This window comes from Pyxicephalus adspersus, chromosome 2 (assembly GCF_032062135.1).
Source record: "Pyxicephalus adspersus chromosome 2, UCB_Pads_2.0, whole genome shotgun sequence".
Taxonomy (NCBI): domain Eukaryota; kingdom Metazoa; phylum Chordata; class Amphibia; order Anura; family Pyxicephalidae; genus Pyxicephalus; species Pyxicephalus adspersus.
The window spans coordinates 40,026,192-40,034,541 of record NC_092859.1 but is presented as its reverse complement, the minus strand read 5'-3'; positions in this window follow the sequence as shown (position 1 = coordinate 40,034,541).

Below are 8,350 nucleotides of genomic sequence, written 5' to 3'. Positions count from 1 at the left end.
ATATAGTCTGCTAGTTTCACTGAGAGAATTTACTGGAACATTTGTTACACTATATTTGCAATTGTATTCACTATATTTCAATTTTATTCATTTTCATTCACTATATTTCAATTTAATTTGATATGACATTAGTTGAAGGACCATTCTGGAGTCTAATTACAAAAAAAACTCCTTTGTGGGAATCAATTATTGCCATTAAGACACATGGACCTGGAACATTCCCACAAGGGAATGTTTGAGAGAATGTCTGATTCCCTGTTTTTTAAATAGAGTCCTGTGAGTTAACAGGTTGACATTTTTAATGTATCATATTTAATTATTTTGAACCCATAGTTAGCTATAATCAGCCAAAAATACCTTCTCTTCTTAGCAATACTTCTTTTAATTTTGTTTTTAATGCAAATTTGATTTATTTTATATTACTATTTCATTTTATGAAAGGCATTCTAAGTTCACAAACATATTAACAGCAGCACAACATATTTTTAATCTAAAACTAAAGTACATACATAATAGGTCAGGTTGAAAAAACACATAGGTCCATAAAGTCCAACCACTAGGGAAATAAACATATCCCAGATATAAAACCTTGGTACAATTTACTTTACCAGAGTAAAAAAATTCCTTCCTGATTCCATGAGGCAATCGGATGTTCCCTGGATCAACAGTCACAGTCTCTGTTATTTTTACTCTAAAGCCTTAATACCCAGTTATATTCTGTGCTTCTAGAAAAACATCCGGCTATTTCTTAAAGCAATCTATAATATTTGCTGAAACTACTTCCTGAGAGAGCCGATTCCATATTTTCACAGACCTTACAGTGAAGAATCCCTTCCTTATCCGGAGCTTAAACTTCTTTTCCTCCAGACGCAGGAGTGGCCTCTTGTTCTTTGTAATGATCTCAAAGTGAATAACGGGGAAGAGAGTTCTCTATATGGACCATTTATATATTTATACAGGGTGATCATATCCCCCCTTAATGGTCTCTTCTCAAGGGAGAATAGATTCAGTTCAGCTAATCTCTCCTCATAGCTGAGCTCCTCCATTCCTTTTATTAATTTAGTTTCCCTTCTCTGCTCTCTCTCCAATTCCACAATGTCCTTTTTGTGAACTTATGCCCGAAACTGGACTGTATATTCCAGATGTGGTCTGACCAATGTTTTGTACAGGGACAGGATTATGTCTCCATCTTCTTAATACAAGAAAGTACTTTGCTAGCTTTAGATAAAATAGAACATATATTTTTATTCTACATTTTTTGTCTATAGATTGCATGGAAAATAAAATCATTTTACAAGGCAATATTGGTGACAGACTCCCCCAATAAAAATGTATTACTTCATTACATATAGTAAGTTATCACCAATAAACCAGCCACATAATGGATATGTAAATCTGCCCTGGTCTAAAAAGGGTATGCAGGTTCAGGAGCTGAAATGGATAAAATACAATCCTTTTACAGGAAAACCATGTTGCCATCCTATTATTAATATGTTTATAGCTTTCACATGGAAGTATAACCATTTCTCTTCCATAGCCATTATGGTGGTTTAAAAAATCTCATAGCAAAAGCCTGAGAATTCCAGTTACATGCATCTGTGTTATATTAGGGTATATATATATATATATATATATATATATATATATATATATGTATATACTGCATTCTTCAGACATAGACTACTGAGCCCCAGATCGCTACACACTTACACCCTGTTTATAAATATCTCAGCCTCCTAATAAACAGGATGTGAGAGTACAGGATATTTCTGTCCATGGGGAAACAGGATACATATGGCAAAGATCTGTCATGGTGAACATTGAGGTTTTTGAAGACTTTTGGGGTTTGCACAATTCTTCCTTTTAGAAATATTAGCCATATGGCTCTGAATTTGTGTTTAATTAGACTATAGAAGCCAGTGTCATATACTATACTTACGTACATTTTGTGATGTAAATGAGCTACATCTTATATGCCAAATATATTGGAGGCTATTAATGGGCAAAAAACAAACCCATTTATTCCCCTCTAACCCATTCCACATGAGATGTTCATTACCTTGAGAAGCAAAAAGGGATTTCTTTTAGGCTGGAGATCAGCTGTCCCAGTTTTGCCCAAGCAGTTAAACGCTTTAAATTTGTGTCCTCCTCCCTTACTAATAAAATATTTACTGCTAGCTTTGTCAGAGGATGATTTTGCACTCCTGGTCCTGTTTCCCCAATGTAAGCTCTACATAATATCAACCAAAACAGCTAGAGTCAGCAAAAAGAATGAAGACAAGACTGGTTAGAAATGGCCAAGATATGCAGCTTCAATGGACCAGTTATTACAAATGGTACTGTTGGGGAGAAAACTTGCAGGACCACAAATCATCTTTTAATCTTTGTTAGATTATGCTTTTGATAAAACATTTCATTCTCCTCATTAGCTGGAGGCACCATATTTATTATTTTTTTAACTCCCTGGAGTTGGGCTTTATAGTAACTGTACTAAGGTATAAAATGCAGTGTGGTAGCAGGCTGCATAAGACATGTACATTTACCTTGCATGTGCCCTCCACCTCTTAATACACCAGAACTCATTAAAAGACCCAGTACTTCTGAATATGGGGGGGCTCATTGCATTGTACAATTGGCTGGCTAAAGTGCTGCAAAATATTATATGGGGTTGAATGGTTAGCTTTGTTTAGTAGCACAGAAAAGACAAGCATGGACGTCTTATGGTGCCATTGTAAACACTGCGCTGTACAACTCAACTCATCCCAGGGTCACTTCAAGGCAAACAACATCCAGTAGAAAAAAGCTCCATAAAATGAGCCATGCCTTTTTTTTTTGCTTAGTGTTACTGCAACATTTAGCAGCATGCAAGCCATGGTGCCATTTATTTTAAAAAGCAACTCAACTCACATTACCATGGTACAACAGGGAACATACAAAGCACAGATGGAAATAATATGGTCATTGTGGTGAGCTACAAAAGAAGGAGAAGAAAAAATGTTTCCGACATATGTAAAATAATTCATTTTTAAAGATTAGAATATCTTTGCTCTAAAGCTAAACATTTATAAAAGACTTCTGTTATTGTAGCTTTGTATAAATTATTTATTCACGCAATAGGTGTTCTGAATTTGACTTTGTATTTGTCCCTTGCAGTCCTTTCCATGCACAGTCCAAGTTGGTGAAGGAGAATCTGTACGAGGAGTCAGTCAGGTGTGATGCATTGTATAACCCATACTGATAGGAGGAGAGAGCAGAAATACAGAGAGGTGAGCTTATCAGTGCACTTCTACTCCTTTTAGTCACAGGGTAAGGGTGGAAAGGAAACCTGTAAGTGATACTTAACTGCAGTGGAGAAAAAACTTGGGTTTACTGCTTTGCTGTGTAATAGAGCTTTGCAACTGTGAAATTTAAATCCTTTGGCAGGTAAAAAAAATGCATGCATATACATATAATATATATATATATATATATATATATATATAGCTGTTAAGTTCAGTTTTAGGGAATATCCGGAATACATTCCGCATATTGTTGCATGTCGACCCTAAATTTCCCTTGTGTCCAGTAGGTGGCCACATTATACCTGATTATCGCACATTCAGTGTTCACCTATCCCAGGATATTGGTTTCGCATGCTGCATTCCTGTGTATATTCAGGTTCCTGAATACATTCTTATATTGTATCTGCTCTGTTATTCTTTATCAGTCAAACTAATGCATTTTGTTTTATAAACAGGATTCCAAAAAATGATGGACAGACTAAACTGTTTATGAATGCGCGGTGATATTTGTAGAATGCTCTTAAAGATTGTATACAGTGGTGTAACTTCAAATGATGGGGCCCCAATGAAACTTTGATGGGGCCTCCCCCATACCACCCCCTTAGACTGTGACTAAGGGGTCACATAAGAGTGTGACCAGAATAAGTCCCCTTCTTCCCTTATACAAACTCGTCAAGTCTTCAATGCAGTCACCTGCAGGTACTCACCTGTGTTCCATTCTCCAGACTTCTTGTATGTTATACAACCTCTTTCGACATGTCAGGAAGCCCAGGGAGAAGAATAAAGGTAAGTAACTGCTGGAGGCTGCATGGAGGTAAGTGTCAAGAGGAAGAGGAAATACTGTACAATATTGGGACTTGCAGAAGACAAACCTGCATAATAGACAACTACAAATAGGAGGGAGGAAAGGAGCATGTTCCAAAGAATTTACAATCTAAATTAGGGCAATATACTTTATGCCCCCACTGTACTACTCTGCACTGGAAAGGACCCAGAGGGCCAACAACTAGCAGGGGAGCACTAGAGGAGGATCCTGTTAAGGGAGAGTAAGAATTGTGACCCCCCCCCCCCCCCCGGCTGCAGGGGTTGCTCCTCTGGTAGTTATGCCAGTAATTATATTTATCCAGTTTGTATTAACAATTTTGTATTAGTAATATTTTACTTATGATGTTATTTATTAACTTGCATAGCAGATGAAATTCCCTTCCAGGTTACCATAACACCACTGAATACTGATAAATATACAAAAGTATGTTGTTGGAAGGACAGTTAGGATATAGGTCAGCCTTTTCCAATATTTTTACCCCTGAAAAATCCTTGAAATACTTTTCAAGTTTTGGGGAACCCCTGCTAAACTCATAGGATGATAATGGAAAAAATACAGCTTACATTAGTGGTCAGTGGAAAGAATGCCCTTCTTGACTGTGTCAAGTGGCATTGGCCACAATGAGGTCACCACTTAATGGAAAGCTAAAGTAGAACTAACTGAAAAATAAAAAAAAATCACACTTACCTTTAATTCTGCAAATCCCCCGATCGCGCTGGAGGTTTCTTCGATTGGGACTCGCGCCATCCTGGAATTCTCCTTTGTCCCGGAGCGGAGGAAGCGCTGGGCACCACCATCTTCAGCCTTCTTCTTCCTTCTTCTGGCTATCTCACCTGTTCTTGCACTGCACAGGTGCAACATCGGGAGACGTAGCCCTCTGCCTGCCTCCCATCATCCAATCCTGCATGGGTGCAGCGATAAAGACAGAATGGGGGGGCTTCACTTTAAAACAAAAAAGATTATTATTCTTACTTTATATGAAAGTGTTGTCTACTTTATATAAAGTAAAAAAAATTAGTTTAGGTCTGCTTTAATCAGTCAAAGCCTTCAAGCTTTGGAAGAAATGATTTATATAAATAGTGAGGTTGACTTATACTTACAATAAAAAAAGCATTGCACTTTACACCCTTACTTTTTAATGAACTTTACAAAAGCCTCAGTCAATCTGTTTTTCTAACAGGCTGTTAATAAATTCCTGTATGGTTGGCAGCCCTGGCCTTGGTGTGTGTGTTGGGGAGGGGGGGGTATATTTAACAGCATTGGTTTGTGATACATTTTTTGAATTACAATATCATATGTCATAATTTTTTCTAAGGCTGCTAGGTTTCTAAGCTGGCTTTTACAATGCAGTGAAGCAAAACAAACCATATAAATAAATATAACAATTATAATGATACTATACAAATTTTTATAATATATACCTATTTTGTATTTGAAGTTGAAAATTAAGTAGCATTATTAGATTACAAAAATTCATATTTAAACATATTGTATTCAGATAACACATCTTTGTGTACCACTTTTAAAAATGCCACATTTATAAAACAGCAATCCAATTTTTTTACAAAGATGATCAAGGCTGAGATCCCCATAGCATATTTACACTAAAGTGGCAAACAAAATCACAGTGATTTTCTTTCTGCAGAAATCATGCTAAACACCATCCTTTAAAATGGGCTCCACAGTAATAAATTTTGTTGTATCGGAAGCTTCCTGTCTGGTACTTTAGGCCAAATAGCAGGCAGATAGAGTGTGTGTTAATCTTGGGATGACCAATATTCATGTTACTTAAAAGGAGTGTTGTAGTATTAGCTAAGCTTAACCCTTACCCTTGGCTATTAATGAATCAAATGGAATGTATGATAAAGCTTGTGTGTGCTCACCCAGTGTTCTAATCAAAAAATAAAAATGCGCCTTTAGCAATCTACTGCACAAGAGCACCCAAAACTATAGATAGGAATCATAAATCTAATATATGTATGAAATGCTATTTATCTTCCTTAAAGAGTTTCCTGTGTGGCCTGCCACATTCCTTCCCAGTGAAGACAAAACAAGGAGAGTGTTGGAAACCGATAAACCTATGGGGGTGTCCCGTCCATGGCAAGCTTTCGAGGCACTAGTGGTAGGGTAATGTGGTTTACTGAGATGAAAGGAAGCACACCAAGAATAGAGAAATGGTATGTAAGGTGGCTGCCAAGAGGCATTGGGGAAGAAATACATCTCTGCCATAAAGAAGGCTTTGCCTTAGTTGTGTTGCCACCTTACTATAAACTAAAGTTCTATATGATAAAATTTGTTTAGGCAACTAGCAAAGAAGGAAGGAAACTGGTAGAATGAAACAAGAGGAGAGAAAATAGAGAATACATTGGGAAAACAGAAAGTTTCATGTTCACTGTGCCATTCTGCAACTTTTACTGTTTTGTGATGTGCCCAAGCAGCTCTGGGTCTTATATGACCCTAACAAAGCCCATAGACAACACATTTACTTTCCTGTCATTTGTCTAAATCACCCACAAGGAATAAATCAGTTCTGCTCCCTGTACTGCTGACAAGTTTGTTCCGAATTTATAATTAATCTTTATCACTTTATCTAATGACTTAGAAACATACAGCAACAATTGCACATAACAAATAACAGAAAACAGCTATTTGCATCCTCCCTGCTGTACAACATCAATTATATTTATCAGAGGCTCATGACTGAGTCATTTGGGGTTACAGCAGTCTGTGTGTGCACTGTGTAATAATGTTGTGACGCAGGACTCTAAAAGGCCAACTCCCTGTAATTATCCCCATTTCTCCAGGCCACATTTTTTATTGCGTTATGCCAAAAGGCGATCATGAAAGCTATTTCTCCTGCGTTTGATGATGTGATTATTTAGATTGTAAATTCAGTTAAACTATTTTGTTATCACTGACAGCAGCTACGTAATTTCTGGCACTGGTCTGTTGTACGATAAAAGGTCTATGCACTTTTAATTTATTGTTCACTTACTTTTTCAGTTTTTATATGACCAGTCAAAAGTGAGGAAGCCTCAGATTAGGGTAAGAACAGCAGCAGGAGAAAAAATAAATCACAGATATATAGGTAAGCTTCCCAGTCAATAAGACACCTTTATTCTAAAGACCCCGACCCCTGGAAGAGGCCCTAACCCTAACAAATGGACATAGCCTAAGTTATTTATCCTGTATGTTAAGATAACTATTAAAAAAAAACTTATAGGGCTCTATTTATAAAGTAGGAAATCAGAAATCCACTATTAACTACTAACTAATTACTGGCATTGAAACACATGGATCTGAAAGATTCTCCACCAAGGAATGTTTCAGGGAAAGATTCCCCTGCTTTATAACAATAAACAATAAATAAACTGATAAACCCTTAGTAACCAGTGGCATTTTCAGTTTACTGTAGTTTTACAGTAGTCAGATCTGAAATTAGTAAAACTGAGAATTTAAATGTATGTTTTGGGCATAATGATGCCCAAATATTTTATGTTTTATTAAAAAAGGGAGTGATAATCTAGTAAAATAACCATGAATATTGAGGAAAGGAAAAGAGAGAGCAGGCTTTTTCAGGCACAAATATGTAAGTCTTATATAAAAACAATGGTAACTTTATTAGAATACACAGAATAATGTTTAAAATAGTACATTTAGGTAATACAATATAAAGACAAATGTGAAACATTCAATATATATTGTATTACCTAAAAATACTATTTTAAAAATTATTCTGTGTTTTCTGTATCAATGAATGAAATCAAGAGTCTCCACTTTGGCAAATTTGCCAATTTCATAGGTAATAATATTGAAAGAGGAGTTTTGTGCCACATCATCAGGGTGCCAGGTGCAAGAACTTGGAAATACAGCTGATTCCCAATTATGTAGAAGAGAAAGATGGAGAAGAAGAATTGGGCATGCAGTATCATAAAAGGTGAATTAAAAAAGGACAATGTGGGATTTGCTAGGCTGGTATGTATGTTTATTCAGTATGAGGAAGGGGAAGGGGTAAATAGCATATTAGGAAAGGTTTACGATGGATAGGTAGGAGTTCCTTTTTAAGGATATTGATAAAACAGGGCCAACCATGGCAGGTGTCAGTGTCGTTTTCTCAGTCCTCCTACAATGAGTTTTGCTTTGCCCTGCCAGTCTGCAGGTTTTTTATTGTTTTGTATGCAGTTCCCAGCAGCCACATGGTAATTGATAAATCACATTACACTATCACATAATGCAGAATCAC